A 15,378-nucleotide genomic window follows, 5' to 3' on the forward strand; every position below is an offset into this window, starting at 1 on the left:
AAAATGTTTAAAAACAGCCATCAAAATAAATATTAAGAAGTCGGTAATTAAAAATCACATGTGCTTCTTTATGAATGCATCTGATGAGTTGATCCAGCAGCATGTCTAACCACCATAATTTTGAAGCAAGGATGCACATGTGTGGCATTTTGAAATGTCTGCTACATAGGCAGCATGATAGGCAAAGATTTGTAATGTCTGCCGAGAAAAACACAGAAGCCACAGTTACTTATGTGCTTTGTGGTCTCGTTCACAATCAAAAGAAATGCTAGATTTCAGTTAGAAATTAGTAAAAATAAAGATGTACTATTTTTCCATCCAAATTCATATGCCCCTGGCCTCGAGCAATGGTTTTTAATCTCTCTGGTTTTCTTCACTCCTTCTAGAATCTGATGCAAGTTACAGATCTTCCCGTCTCCCACTTCTGCAAAATAATAATAAAAAGCACATATACATGAAACCCAATTCTGTATGCAATTTGAGAAGATAAGTGGACTGCTAGCCTAGGAAGATACCAGACTGGAAAGACAGGTTCAGACTATATTATAGAGGATCATGAATAATAATAAGACTTTCTACTGAAATTGATAGCTGATGATAGAGAATTGGAAGGTTTTTAGTATCAAAATAATGCAATTGGAGATGTGCTCTCAGAAGACTTTCCCTTATCATAAACTATTTCTTGAAAAGTCAAATAATCTCATCTTGATTGTCCCTTCATTCGGTTTTTACAAATGTATGCATCACTACTCTTAAATACCTGCACAATTCTAATAATGCATTTTTTTTTTTTTGTGGAATTTCTTAGTAATGCAGGGTTTTTGCTTACTAACATTGTGGAGAATCAATAGTATAAGAAGCTGCAGCAGAGTCTGCATAACTTCTGCATTGAAGGCATTGGTGACCACCATATCTCAGGTGTTGTGTTCATGGTCATGGAAGAGTACTGAGCCATTGATCACCTGCCAAGTATTCAATCCAATTTATTTGTTAAAGTGGCTGGGACAACTAGACAAGTACCACTACAGATGCTTAACCACAGAGCTGGCTTAACCACTCATCCATCAATTGATTTTTTTAGCCCATATGTCAGCCAAGAAACCTAAGAATAATCTCCTAACAGTTCATTCATTGGAATTCCACAGACTCAGCTGCTCAGGTGAGAGAGTGCCCTTCCTCTTCTCCTGGTGCCATCTGCAGCAGTTCCGCAGGATCTATCACAACACTCCTGGAGGAGGGAGTGGGTCACAGTCTCTAAGACAGAGTGGTGGTCTGCAAGAACCTTTCAAAACTCAGCGCCCTGGGGCTCAGCCTTAGAGAGAACCCTTGGTCAAAGAATACAGTCCTGTGGAAGTCAGCCAAATCCTTGACTCCACTTTGCAAAGCCACATGTGGATCCATAGCAACAATTGCAGGAAGCCTCTGACTTCTGTTTACTTCTATCACACCCTGTGGGGATCCTGGAGTAGTGCCCCCATAATCCTTGGCCAAACCTCTCTCAACTCCTAGGCTGTCCTCCCTTGTCAGCTCCAGCTTCCCATTATAGTTCCTTCACTTCTTTATTATGTAGATTAACCAAGACTTTCTTTAGCTGGGAGGAATCCTTCCTCTTTTAGAGGAGGGTGGAAGGAGGGTAGACAGAGTCTGTGCTAATAGTTGCAGGATTGTCTTTGAAGGGTTGGATCATGGTGGGGGGGGTGTCGTGAACAATCCACATTAATCATTTTTGTCTTTGCATTGCGAGGTCTGAAGGCTACTCAAAGTGAAGGCAGTCTTGGAAGCCATGAATTTCCTGATGAAGAGAGAGAGTTTCAGAGAGGTGAAGTCACTTCCCTTACTCTTGGTTGTAAGTGACAGAAAAACTTAAACTGGCTTGAGTCAGAAAAGGGAATGTGTTGGCTTCCATAACTGAAGAGCCCTGGACTAGTAGACTCTTCAGGAGTAGCTGGATCCAGGTGTTAATGTGAATTTACCAAAATATCATTTCATCTTTCTGTTCTCTGTTGAACTTGTTCCTGAGTAGCTATTTCCTAAGTGGTAAAAGAGTTGGTCTGCAACAGCTCCATGTTACAATATCAACAGAAGGAATATGCTTACTTCCTCGTGGTTCCAGGAAAAGTTCCAGGTTAGAAACTTTAGTCCAGAGTAGGCCATGTGGCCATCCCTGAAGCAGCTTCTTTAATTGTGATTGGCTGTGCCTAATTCTTGTTCTTGTAGCTGAATCTGGGATCCACTGAGCATGTGTACCTTGGGGAGAGATAGATGTTTGACCAAAGAAAACAAAATGCTATTAGTAAACAAAGGGTTGAAAGGATATTTGGCAGTGAAAAAAATAAAAAATGCCCACAGCCCTGCAGGCTACTTTCTGGCAGAAGTTTGCTGCCTGAACAAGATGTTGCAGGTACCCTGTGGTACAGTTTTCCTGTGAGAGCTCCTGGCAAAATGGCTGAAATCCTGAAGATTTCAGTAGAATTCCTAGCACTAATGCTTCCAAATGCCGAACCTCCGCGTGGTTCAGCTTGCCAGCCTGACCTCTTTACTCTTGTTTAGTTGGGGACCTGGGTTCCTCTATCCCCACCTGGCAGGACATGGCTAGATCATCTGCCTGGGACTTATTTCCTGTCTTATTCTTTCCAGGTTAGTTTCCCATGTACTGGGTTTCACTTTGCTGTTTCCTTGGACATGATGCTCACTCTATTTGGCACTCCACTTACCTCATGGTGTGCTTCCAAAAACAGTATCACCAGTTCTGCTTGATTGGTTTGGTTCTCTTTGTATTTCAATATCTGCTTGAAATTGAGCTAGTTTTGTTGCACCTTAGCTTGGATTTTGATGTAGTTGTTCAAGATCTCATTGTGGTTGCCGTTTCTTTTTTTTTTTTTTTTTAATTTTTATTTATTTATGATAGAGAGAGAGAGAGAGGCAGAGACACAGGCAGAGGGAGAAGCAGGCTCCACACCAGGAGCCCGACATGGGATTCGATCCCGGGTCTCCAGGATCGCGCCCTGGGCCAAAGGCAGGCGCCAAACCGCTGTGCCACCCAGGGATCCCCGTGGTTGCCGTTTCTGCACCCATATGTGCCTACATACAACTCTGTACCCCTAGACCTTGAATACCATGCACCTTACATGTTTGATAGAATTCACTGATGAACCCATATGAGCCTACTCCTTTCTGTTTTAGAAGGTGATTAATTATTGATTCAATTTCTTTAGTGGATAGCTGACTATTTAGATGGTCTATTCAAATCATATTTCTTTTTTTCTTTCATTTAAAAAATTTTATTTAAATTCTATTAACCAACATACAGTGTAACACCCAGTGATCATTCCATCATGCACCCTCCTTAATGCCCAACACCCAGTTACCCCATCCCCCTACCACACCCTTTGTTTCCCAGAGTTTGGAGTCTCTCTTTGTTTGTCTTCCTCTCTAATTTTTTCCTACTCAGTTTCCCCCTCTTTCCTTATGGCCCCTTTCACTATTTCTTATATTCCACTTATGAGTGAAACCATATGATGATTGTCTTTCTTCGATTGACTTATCAAATCCTATTTTTTAATTAAAGAATTCCATTCAATCCAAATCACATTAGGGAATCTCATACTATAAGACAGTTGCTGCTCTGTGCCAGACACTGTGCTAAACACCATGGATACAGCAGTGAACAAGGAAGATCACAGTACCTGAACCAGGAATTTTAAAGTATGTTGAAAAAAATGTGTAAGAAAATACTTATAATTAATTATAGCTCTGACAGTACAATAGCACAACAGAAGAGCACACAGTGCCACAAGAAGAGGATTTAAATTAGACCACATTAAATAAAGGCTTTCAGAAGAATTTTCCACCTGCTTGATGGGCTCTGTTCACTTAGCCAGGCTTATGCCAGAAATCCTGAGCACCTAGCACCATGGGTTCCCAAAGTACCTGTGAAATGTAGCACTTGATAGCACTTCCTTTCTCTTATTCATTTTTGCATTTCTAGAATAAAGTACTTGACATATGTCCAGACTTCTCTACTCTGCTTTGTAACCTTGAGTTGGGGAGAAAGAATGGCCCTTCTTCCAGCTTCTTCGTTTTGAACATCCCATCCCCTTTCTTTTGTCCTCTCAATTCTAGGGGTGATAAATCTTTCTTGATGTTTCTAATATCTGACTAGCCCACCAACGTCTTTCTGTCTTTTGTTCTTTTAACAATTGTGCAATCTATTCTTTGTATTAAATCTGCTCTCTTTGAAATACCCAACATGGTTTCTGTTTTTCTAATTTGATCCTGACTGATACAAAAGTCAAAATATACATGTTTCAATCTTAACTGAACTTGATCTCTCTATGTGAAGCAGCTGTTGGGTAAAGATGTTGTTTTAGGGGGGAGAAATGGGTTCTAGTTTACAGCTTAGCCAATATTTCACAGCTTAACCTTAGGCCAACCATTTATGCCTGTGGGTCTCCATTTATTCATCCACAAAATGAAGGGTTGAACTTCATCACCTGTAGAATTTCCTCCACCTTAACATTTTATGATTCTGCGGTTTAATCTTAGCTTTATCTCAAATTTCTTGTGAGCAGTTTGCTAGATCTTCCAATTCTCTTTTTAGTGTATCTCTTTATACCTCTTAATGATTTTAGAAAATTCTTCACTTTTACAGGCATTTTTCCTACTGAGAGCAACCTCCCTAGCCTAATTGCAGTTAAGTCCTCTTTGGGCTAGACTGGGTTTCTTAAGGAGAATTTAGCCATCCTAAATAACATTACTCCTTTTCTCACTAAGACAGCGTAAGGATGGCTTTGCTTCACATCTTGGTTCAATGAACTCTTAAACTCTTCTCACCCCTCTGAATTTTGTGCTAAACCACTTTCTCATTTAGTATGAAGCTACACGTCTCAGTAATTATTGCTGGCAAGTCAGTATTCTGTCTACACACTCTTCTTGACATGGAGCAATAATAGCAATCATAAAAAGAGTAGACCAAATGTGTAACAGATGCCAAGTGCAAATTGAGGTGAATGATTGTGGATAAAGAACTGTCATCACCTACATCACAAACATAACCAGCTGGTATCTGAGACATAATTTATATGGAAATGTGGAATACACCCTCAACCTTGAGCACTAAAGTAAAATAAATATTGTATTATAATGTTGATGAAACCAACAATACACTCAGGATATCCCCCACCAGTTTCAAACACGTATGCCTTTTAGAACTTGGTTCATCTCTCTGCCAAATTGGCCCAATTCTTACTTATGCTTGTGTAGCAAAACAAGAATCTTGGGCCAAAATGGCTGAGACAGATCTGGAGTCCTCATCAGTGGACAGCATCCTTCAGTGAGGCAACATGTGCCTTTCCCTGGTGCCATAGCAACTGCTAAGTTAGAGATTGAAGTTATTGTCAAGGGGATAGTAAAGAAAAGAAACAGAACACAGCTTTAGATAACATGAGTGATTTTTTTTTTTTCTATTTCCAGGCATTCTGTAGTCATTCATTTTCATGGATTAATAACTCTGATTTCCAGGAAATAACAAGAGAAGAATGTTAATTTTTCAGTGTCTAGTTTAGGTATCTCAAACTATGTTTTGGATGGGCTTTATCCATTGTCCCAAGAGACAGTAGATGAGGAAATGCACATACCCACTGAGAAGGCGAACCTTTCTCATCTCTGGGTTGAGTACCAACATCCCCACTAGTCACTTAGGGGATTCTTTAAGAGCCACTTAACCACTTTGACAGCTTACCATAGATTGGGGAGAGGGTCAAAAGGAAGAGTTGGGATGTCAAATACTGAGGGATCTTTTCTAGCTTTAGAGCCATGAAGAGAGAATGCCTCATGTTATAATGTTTACTATCATTTTGGAGTCAGGGATCTAGATTCCTTCAATTCACATTTCATCTTCCAATTATTTTTCCTTTTAAGCCTCTCAGAGACTCTTCTATCTACCCAACAAGTCCTTCCACAAGACACTCTATTGGGAAAGAGTTTAGAGTTTATTGACACCAAATACCATGAATATCATTAATGGTATCAGTATCTTCAGTCTTATTAAATGGTGCTCATTTGAATGATTGACTGGTGATATGTAGGGGTCATAGTACCCCTCAGGAAGAAAGAGACACAGTGGTATTAAGTACTGGATCCCATTCTCTGGTCCAGACAATGTTGTTCAGCAAATAAAGTTTACTTCTGTCTATTGTTCTATTGTTCTTTCCCCCGCCTTTTCCCTTAAGGGATCTCTTATCTCCTTTCCTTTTCTCTCAAGCTGGTATCCTCATTTTCATTCTCCCTTTAAAAATCTTTCAATAATGGATCTAATAAACTCATTTACATTGAGTTATGTAGGGCAGATGGGACTTAATGTGTCCATTATCATAATCGGTTGAGATAAAAGATAAGAAAGCATGATGGGGGAAGTACCCAGAGTAGTTCACATTTAAAAGGAAATAAACTCATAAATGGAAGAAGTAAGTGTCTAATTACAAGATGGATGACATCAGTGAGTTGGTAGGAATGTTTTAAAACTCCAGAATCATTCTACCTCCATGACCATCCCTTCATGGGTAATCTTTCCTAACACTAGTAGCCTCAACTACAGACATTAAAACTGACATATCCAATTCTAGAATTTGGATTTTGGGGTGTTCTTCACTCTGAACTGACATCATGAAGATTTGCATTTCTTGTGGGGTGGAGATGGTCCAATTTTACATGGGAAAGTCACTGATCTCATTATATATGTAACTTACATGCTAAAAAAGCATGTAATCAAACACATTTGATTTTTTCTTCCACTCCACTTTTATTTTATTTATATCATTTTTAAAGATTTTACTTATTTATTTCAGAGAGAGAGAGAGAAAGAGCATAAGCAGGGGAAGGGACAAACGGAGAGGGAAAAGGAGAAGTGGGCTCCCTGCTAAGCATGGGCCCAAAATCATGACCTGAGCTGGTCAGATGCTTAAGCCACCCAGGTGCCCCTCCACCTTTAAAGTATATCATATGGAGAAATCTTTTATAAAGCCTCTGGATGAAAACTATTTAGGTCCCTGGACTTTTCTAGTCATTCTTATGGAATAGACATCCTTACAATAACTTTACATCATGGAGATGATCTCTATGAATAATCAGAATGTCTAGAAGATATCAATCAAAATTACAGAGCTCATTTAAAATGAAATTATCTCTGCATTTTCAACTCTTGAGAAAAGGTGGTTTTCTGAAGCTCTCAAAGTGGTCCCATGAAACCCCCCTCACTGGGCTTTAGGTAAAGAAGGTGATACCCCTTCCCTTACTTTCTTGGGGAATTAGAGACTCAGAATAGCAACACCTCTTTTTAAGGAAACATCCCCATTCTCTTCACATTATGTCCAATTTTTCTAGCCTTGGCATTGCTGAAGGATCAAGAGTACGGAGCTAGTTCTCCAACATTTCCTTGAAAATTATATATTTGTGTATTTGTCTCACACTCATTTTGATTAATTGATTTTATCTTAGGATATTTTAGTTGAAATTAAGAGAGGAATAGTCCCATTCTAACATCCTCCTTTATCAGTTAATTGGTCTTTCCTGTAGTGGTTTCTGTTTGTAAGTTGGAGTTGGGTAGGGTCCCACTGATCAGAAACATTTGGGTACTCTCTATTCTGTAGCTGCAAGCACAGAATTGGTATTTTATGTCCAAACAATGGCTACATGGATTCAGAAAGGCAGTCATTGATTAGACATCTGTTAGATATCAGAGAGACTTAACTTTGCTAATTTAAATTTTCCTTTCTGCATTTAAGTTCCACGGGACAGTCTGTAAAGTCTTTATAATCATGGATCATGTTTCTCTAAGTTGTTCTTGCTCCCTGGAAAACCAAATATAAGAACTATTTTAGTTATGATTTTACAGATGGAAAGTTGAATCAGAGATATTCTTTCCAATGTGCATGCCAATGAAAAACATACTAAAATCAATCCTTGGTCTCATTTCACCAGTGCATTGTTTCCCCAGCTATACATCATTACATTCTATGTCAACATAGGGACATCACTGTTCTACCACCCGGGGTAGTAGTGTTGGTTAAGGGTGATACAATCATCACAGCTTATGGTAAATGCAAAAATGTAACATAGGAGCATAACTGTCATACTCCATCCTAGCAGGTCATTGGTCAACATTAGTGTTTCTCTTTCATTTCCATCTTATCTTTTGTTTTTGCAAAGGGCCATTTTCTAAAATTCTGCAAATATGTGGCATGACTTTCTGGATGCCCTAAAGTTTATTACAACTTTTTTGTGTTATTTCACACATCTGGTGATAAATCTTTTATTAAACTTAGCTTAGAGAGAATGGCAAGTTCAGTTATCTGCCCAAAAGGCTGGGCTTGATTATAAATAAACCAGCATTTATACTCTTTTTTGGCAGAGCACTTGGTAAAGTCCTTTGTTGATAAAAATATTCAGCTTTATCATTGGTAAATATAGCCCCCCCTTAATATGGCTCTATTTTTATACTTTGCTTTTATGTGCCTTCTCATTATGAAAGATATTCCTCTAGTAATGACCAAAGCTCACCACGGGTGGTGGTGAGGTGATTGGCATGAAACCAATGCAATCAGTTGGAATTCAGAGGTAAAAAAAATATATAATTAACTTACTTATGAGACAGTAAATCTTTTGATTTAATGGATGTGTGAATATTGAATCCATGATGGCTTTAAACCATGTCCACCAATTCTATGATACTCTTCCCTACAAGAAGTGGAATTTAATTCCCCTGCCCTTGAGAGTGGGGACATAGTGATTCATTTCCAGTAAACAGCATATATTGGACATGATTTTATATTAAGTTTGTAAAAGGCAAGGCAACTTCAGCCTTGTTGTCTGGGGTCTCTCACCCTGGAGGAAGATAGCATGATGGCATGAGATGCATCAGCAGCCCATGGAGGAGCTATGTGGCAGAGAACTGAACCTTCCTGTCAACAGCCATGTGAGTGAGTCGTCTTGGATACAGATCCTCCAGGTCCACTCAAGCCTTCTGATTATTGCAGTTCCCCACTGATATCTTGACTAATAATGTCATGAGAGATTCAGAGTCAGAATGACTTAACTAAATCTTTTTTGAATTTCCTTTTTTTTTAAACTTCCTGACCCATAGAATCTCTGAGGTGATAATTGTTAAAAGCCTCTAAGTTTTGAAGGTAATTTGTTATGTAGCAATAGATACTAATACACCTCTGAGCCAAGCAGTACTTTTTCAATGTCTCTGAAATGGAGATTCATTGAAGTTAAATTGAGTTGAAGACTCAGGAAAGGTCCTGGTGATAAGATGGAGGAAAAGATGTTCACTAAGTGTTAGATGGTTTGATCATATTAGGAAGAGAACTGGTGGGCATAAAAGTAGAGTCTTTGGGAAAGTTGCAAAAACAGCAGCAAAAACTATTGGAGGATTTTCCAGTAAAGATCACTGAAATTATTGAAGATGGCAACTGGTAAAAGAGGATTTTGATATTGATAGAAAAGGAGAAAATGGAACACATTTTCTTTTTTTTCCAATTTGTTAAGATTTTATTTGTTTATTCATTAGAGTCACAGAGAGGCAGAGACACAGGCAGAGGGAGAAGCAGACTCCCTGTGGGAGAGCCCGATGTGGGACTCGATCCCAGGATCCCAGGATCATGACTTGAGCCAGAGGAAGACACTCAACCACTGAGCTACCCAGGTGCCCTAAACACATTTTCAAGGGCATTTTCATTTACCAAAAATAGAATCTTCGGGACAGTCACACACTAGATTTGGCAGTGAATATATTCAAAATAGAAAAACTTAATTCAAATCCAATTTGAATATCCCAGCAGAACTGAGGAATCCCTATTCTTGCTGTAAGAAAATTATTTTTCCAATGCCCCAGGGTCTTGCAGTATCCCTTGCAATTTCCTTACACCCTGCCTATACCTAAATGATAATGAGGGACCTAAATAGAGCCTTTATTAGTCTCTCTTTGAGCTTCTTATTTTGAGAGCATCATCTCTTTCTTGCTGGTAGAGTCCTTGGAGATTCTTGTGAAACCCAGTGTTGTTCCTTTGTCTACACCAGGGATTGAGCCTTATCAGTGGCAGGGTCACATTATTTTTATTTATGGTCCAGCAGAGTGTCCAGCCCACAGTAACTAGTTAATACAAGTTTAATAAATATATAAACAAACTCAGAGTAGGTAGAATCAAAACATATAACAAGCAAGGGAGGGAGAGAAAACATATTTGTCAAAGGAGTGTACTCTGTGTGAATCTAAGAAGTAATACACTCCATCCCCAATATTATGGAACATGGGAATAATATAGGAAGCTGTATATCTTTCAATTCTTTTCAGATAACTTGACCTGTAAGGGTAAGAGCCCTGTTTAGAGCCTTCTTTTATCTTTTCAGTTTTCTCTTTCAGTTTTATTAACTTAAGAAGGCATTTAAACTTTTATATCCTTATTTCCTTCATCTACAAAACAGGGGTAACAATACCTATATCTAAGTGTTGTTATAGGGGTTTAATGAAATTATGTTTCTAAAGTATTTAGTGTAGGGTCAGACACTGGGACAGAACCCAGTAAATGAATGCTTTTCTGTTTTGTGGGGTTTTTTTTTCTCAAGGCATAATGATTTCCCAAAAGACATACTAAGTTGAAAATTAAGTCAATATAAAAGCTTAAGCCAATGTATGCTATGGATAATCTTTCCTCCTTTATTCAATATTATAAATCTTGTAGTCCAAACATGTTAGTCCCATCTGAGTCCCATACACTTGGACAATTACTCAATCAATAATTATATGTTGGACATTCCCATCCTTTCCTCCTTCCTTCGTCAGCTAGGCTTCTGCCTCAGGGCCTTTGCACTTCCTGTTTCTCTGTCTCAAAAGCTCTTCTCTCAGTTTTCAATTAGCAATAATCGTGCCTTGGATAAACCTCATTGGCTATGATACTGCCACTGCGCAGAGCTAAAAGCTCTTCTCCCAGATATTAACGTCTCCATGACTTGCTTTGCTCAGATTACTATGCAAGAGGTCTTCCCCTTTACTCACCTTTACTTTCCTTCATAAGCCTTATCACAATCTGGTATGTAGCATACCTACTCCTTGGTGTATTATCTGTCTTCCTAATCCCAATGTAAGATCCAGGAGTGTAGAGATTTGGTGTGTTCACTGCTGAGGCCCACTTTATAGAACAGTGCCTAGCACTTGATGGGCACACAATAAATACTTGAAGAATGAATGATTGAATAAAATTCTAGGAGTTGCAAGGATAGCAGTATGACATCACATCTTAATGACAGCATACAGCCTTCCTACATGCATTTGTCCATTTGTTTCTTCCCACCTACTGGAATATCCTAACTCCAATTATCAGATCCATATTGTTAAACTCCATGTTTTTAAAGTTAATCTTCAACTCCCAGCCCCAACTGTCAACTTTTCCCAGAAAGACTTGTTCATTCAGTGCAATTTTACATCAATATATCCCTTCTCTGACATCCTTAGGATAAATAATTGAACGAGAGAAGCTATGTGATGGATTGCCTATGTTTAGGAAGGATAGTCCGTGCTTTGGTGGAGGCAATCTCTTTTAAATTGCTTCAGTCTCTAGTTTTGTAAGAACAAATACCTATAAACTCACCTGATGTTTGAAGCTGTGTCCTCCTTTTAGAGCCTCTTAGGCTGGCCCCATAGGTGAGGAGGGGCAAGTACACTGCATGACTCAATTTCAAATATATTCACTTTCTGATTAGATAAGGGAAAGAGTATATATAATGTCATAATTCTATTCCAGACCCAGGAGACGTAAAAGATGACTCAGTCATCATGCAGAGGTGACAGGAACATGAGGCATTTCCCAAGAGCCAGGGAATGAACAGAAATTTGGCTGTAGGATCAGATGGTTTGGGTTCAAATTCTCCTTCTCCTTCTCAACGAGCTCTGTGTTCTTGAGAAATTTGTTTAATTTTTCCAAAATTCGGTTTTCTTCTCTGAAAAATGGTAATATTTGGCCAACTTGCCACATAAGGATGATCTAGTGATTTGCTGTCTGTGAAATGGCTTCATGAGATATTAAGAGTTTTATATTAAGTAAAATTTACCTTTTATGTATTTTATGCCCAGATGCTGTGGTTTGAGTAAATAGCTCCTGCATATCATAGCTAGGCAAACACCTAGGTAAGGGTTTTGATAGAACTAGAAGCTACTAAGCTTATTTGCCAGGGCTGCCATGACAAAATACCACAGATATGGTGGCTTAAATGACAGAAATTTATTGTCTCATGGGGCTGAAGGCCAGAAGTTCTAGGTCAAGGTGTCTGCAGTGTTGGTTCCCTCTGGGGACTGTGAGGGAGAATCCATGCCTCTCTCCAAGATTCTGGTGTTTTCCCAGAAAACATCTTTGGCTTCAGAAACATCACCCTGATTTCTGTCTTCTTCATGGGGCATTTTTTCTACATGCATATGACTGTCTTCAGATTTTCCCTTTTTGATAAGGACACTAGTCATAACGGATTAGGGGCCACCCTAATAACGTCATCTGAATTTAACTAGTTATATCTGTAACAAAGGGGTTAGGACTTCAACATATGAATCTTGGGGAGACACAATTCTACCCATAACAATTCTGTACCCAGAACCCCCTGCCTGATCAGATTCTTGAGAGGCAAAACTTTGTTTCTGAATTAATCTAATGTATCTTCCCTTAGGATATGTACTCTTTCCTCCAGCCAATAGACTTCTGTGATAACTTTCCTGGACAGCAGTGGTGAAAGGAAGAAAGAAGAGCAGCCTGCCTCCTGGGAAATAACACTCTATCACTCCCACTGTTTAGAATCACCGGCATAAGGTGACTATGCAGAGTAACTTTTAGTTGGTTTTATTGTTGTTGTTAAACCCTCTATAGACAATGCTTCCCTTTATTGCCAGCATCTAGGGCCTATTGCTCTCACTTTCCTGCTCTTGATAAACCATCACCAGACCTGCCCAGATAATCAGCTCATAGCAGGAACTGCATTAATAATTTCCCAGGAGGCTTCTCAGTGGCGATGCAAATAGTTTTACCAAGACTCATCCACAAGTGAGCACACATGCCCAGATATGCTTGTTAAGAAAAATAATCCAGAACTTGTACAAGAGAGTACACATAGTCTTTCAAAGACATACTGGGGTATAGTTTAACAAGCCCATCCAAAGACTATTTAACTGTCTGTGGGAATGTACCTTTTATGGCTCTGCTCTTCTACTATTAATTAAATACCCAGACTCCGTGAAGTTACATGTTAACTTGCAGGTTTTGTCTAGCTGAGATGCAAATAATTCATGTCCAGTAGAAAAGATAACCACTTTAAGGCATATACTTAGCAGTATTATTATAACTTTCCTTCTTAAATGCCTATAAATACCCAGTTCCTCAAAATATTCTTTTAATCAAATTTATCATCTTAGTGGGGTCATAATTAATGAGTTAATACAACTTTGACACCAGTCAAAATGCACCAATTTGCAATAGAAGAATGTGCTGCAGTCACATCCCAATTTTTATAGTGTGTGGCTCATGTCCACTAGAACTGCTCAATGTTCTGAAGTTTGGTAGATGAAGACACAGATATTTCTTCTGTTGAAGATATTTCTACTTCTTCTCTCCTTCTCACTCCAGCCCTTGTCAATGCCTCTTCAGATCAATGTTTCCCGGTCAGGGCAGGAAAGAGCAACAGAAGAGGGAAAGGGTAAGTTTTGTTCAATACCTGCACAAAAAAATTTAAAATAACATTTTTGAGGATGTGAGGATGATCTGGCTGCAATGTCTGTCACCTCGTTGATCACTAGGGTTGATTTGTGTGATCTGCCTGGCTAGGTGGGTGTTCCCTTCCTTTCTCTTCATTCCATGTGCATCCCTTGAGAAGCTGCATGCTTGGTCAAGGAGGATGACCCTCCTGGATAGAGGAAGACCATTCTTCAGTCAAGGGTTTAATAGTAGCTGTACACCCCTGCTGGAATCTCCAAACAAGCTCTCAAGGTCCATTTGTAGGAGAATGTAGGGTAGTCAAGCTTCTAAGACTCCAGACACATCCCAATGAGATGCTGCATGTGGCAGTCTGCCTTTCTTTTAAAATAAATAAAATAAGTAAGTAAAAGAAGTAAAAGAAAAAAAAGTAGTAAGTAAAAGAAGAAAACTTTTGAGTAGAAAGTATAGGTTTTCCCTGCTGTCTGAAAGTAGAGTGTCAGGATGCCTGGGTGGCTCAGTGGTTTAGCTCCTGCCTTCAGCCCAGGGCATGATCCTAGGGTCCCAGGATCGAGTCCCACGTCAGGCTCCCTACATGGAGCCTGCTTCTCCCTCTGCCTATGTCTCTGCCTCTCTCTGTGTGTGTCTTTCATGAATAAATAAATAAAATCTTAAAAAAATGAAAGTAGAGTGTCCTATGAACCCTTTCATAAGTCCAAATAGTGTAAAGCAAAGAAGCAATTACCATAACTTATCTGGAATTTTTTGGAGTGCTTCTAGACCCCCAAAATAACCTCTCCTGAGGCTTTTCTGATACCCTAAGACACATCTTGCTAACGGATGCACAAAATAAATTGAGATAAAGCACTGATGATCACAGACATATTCAAAGCTCTGGCAGTATGATGCTAAGTGATGAGTGTGGTTCCCAGGAAGGAATGGGTAGGGCTGTTCTTGCTCGCTGCTTGGGGTGCATGCTGTCTCTCTACTGTTTCACTGCGAAGCAAAAGCTACATGCTATTTTTGCTTTTCACTTTTTCCACAAAAGCAAACATCCTCTTGGGATTTCTTTCAGTTAGCAAAAGCAGGTACTAACGTAGATCATTTGTAAAAGTGAAATGGCACTAACATGAACTTTGAAAAGCTGGGGTGTGGGGGGGACCAGTAGAGTGAAACATCTTCTAGTTGTACTGTATTCTTGCTGCATGATGAATGTTAATTTCTGGGCAATAGGTGCCTGAATGGAGAGAGGGGATGAACTCTTATTGGTGGAAACCCAGAAAAGTGACTAACTGGGAGGGCTGTCATTGGAAAATCATTTCCTCTAGAACTTTTTCCAGGATACCTGAGTATGTAGCTTCCTGTTTTTCCAAAAACCTAACTGAAGGAGATTGATCATGAAAAGAGGACAAATTCTACATTTCATTGAAATTAAAGCTTCTTTTTCAAGTTCCCAAATTGGTCATTGCTGTGTGCATTGCCAAGTTTTGGTTGTATAAGAGGATTGTTAAAATGGAAGCTTTGGTAGAGACCCTTATGCACTAAATATCAGATCTCAAAGTGAGTTGCAGCACATCACCCTGTAGGACTTCAAAGAAGAGAATCAAAACTCAATTACTCCCCTAACCTTGTCAGGACTATAAAAGGGTCT

General features: G+C 39.2%; 1 long non-coding RNA gene and 1 pseudogene across 1 annotated transcript in view; one reads left to right on the forward strand and one right to left on the reverse strand.

The window, feature by feature from the left end:
- LOC119867318 overlaps positions 1 to 13,731 on the forward strand; it is a 66,430-nt gene extending 52,699 nt beyond the window's left edge. The window contains exons 3-4 of the long non-coding RNA XR_005353152.1: positions 12,712 to 12,851; positions 13,662 to 13,731. This is a non-coding gene — a long non-coding RNA (uncharacterized LOC119867318). The remainder of the gene's footprint in view (positions 1 to 12,711; positions 12,852 to 13,661) is intronic.
- On the reverse strand, positions 10,850 to 10,971 carry LOC119869942 (annotated as a pseudogene).
- Positions 13,732 to 15,378: the final 1,647 nt, after the last annotated feature.

This window comes from Canis lupus, chromosome 1 (genome assembly GCF_011100685.1).
Source record: "Canis lupus familiaris isolate Mischka breed German Shepherd chromosome 1, alternate assembly UU_Cfam_GSD_1.0, whole genome shotgun sequence".
Classification (NCBI taxonomy): Eukaryota; Metazoa; Chordata; class Mammalia; order Carnivora; family Canidae; genus Canis; species Canis lupus.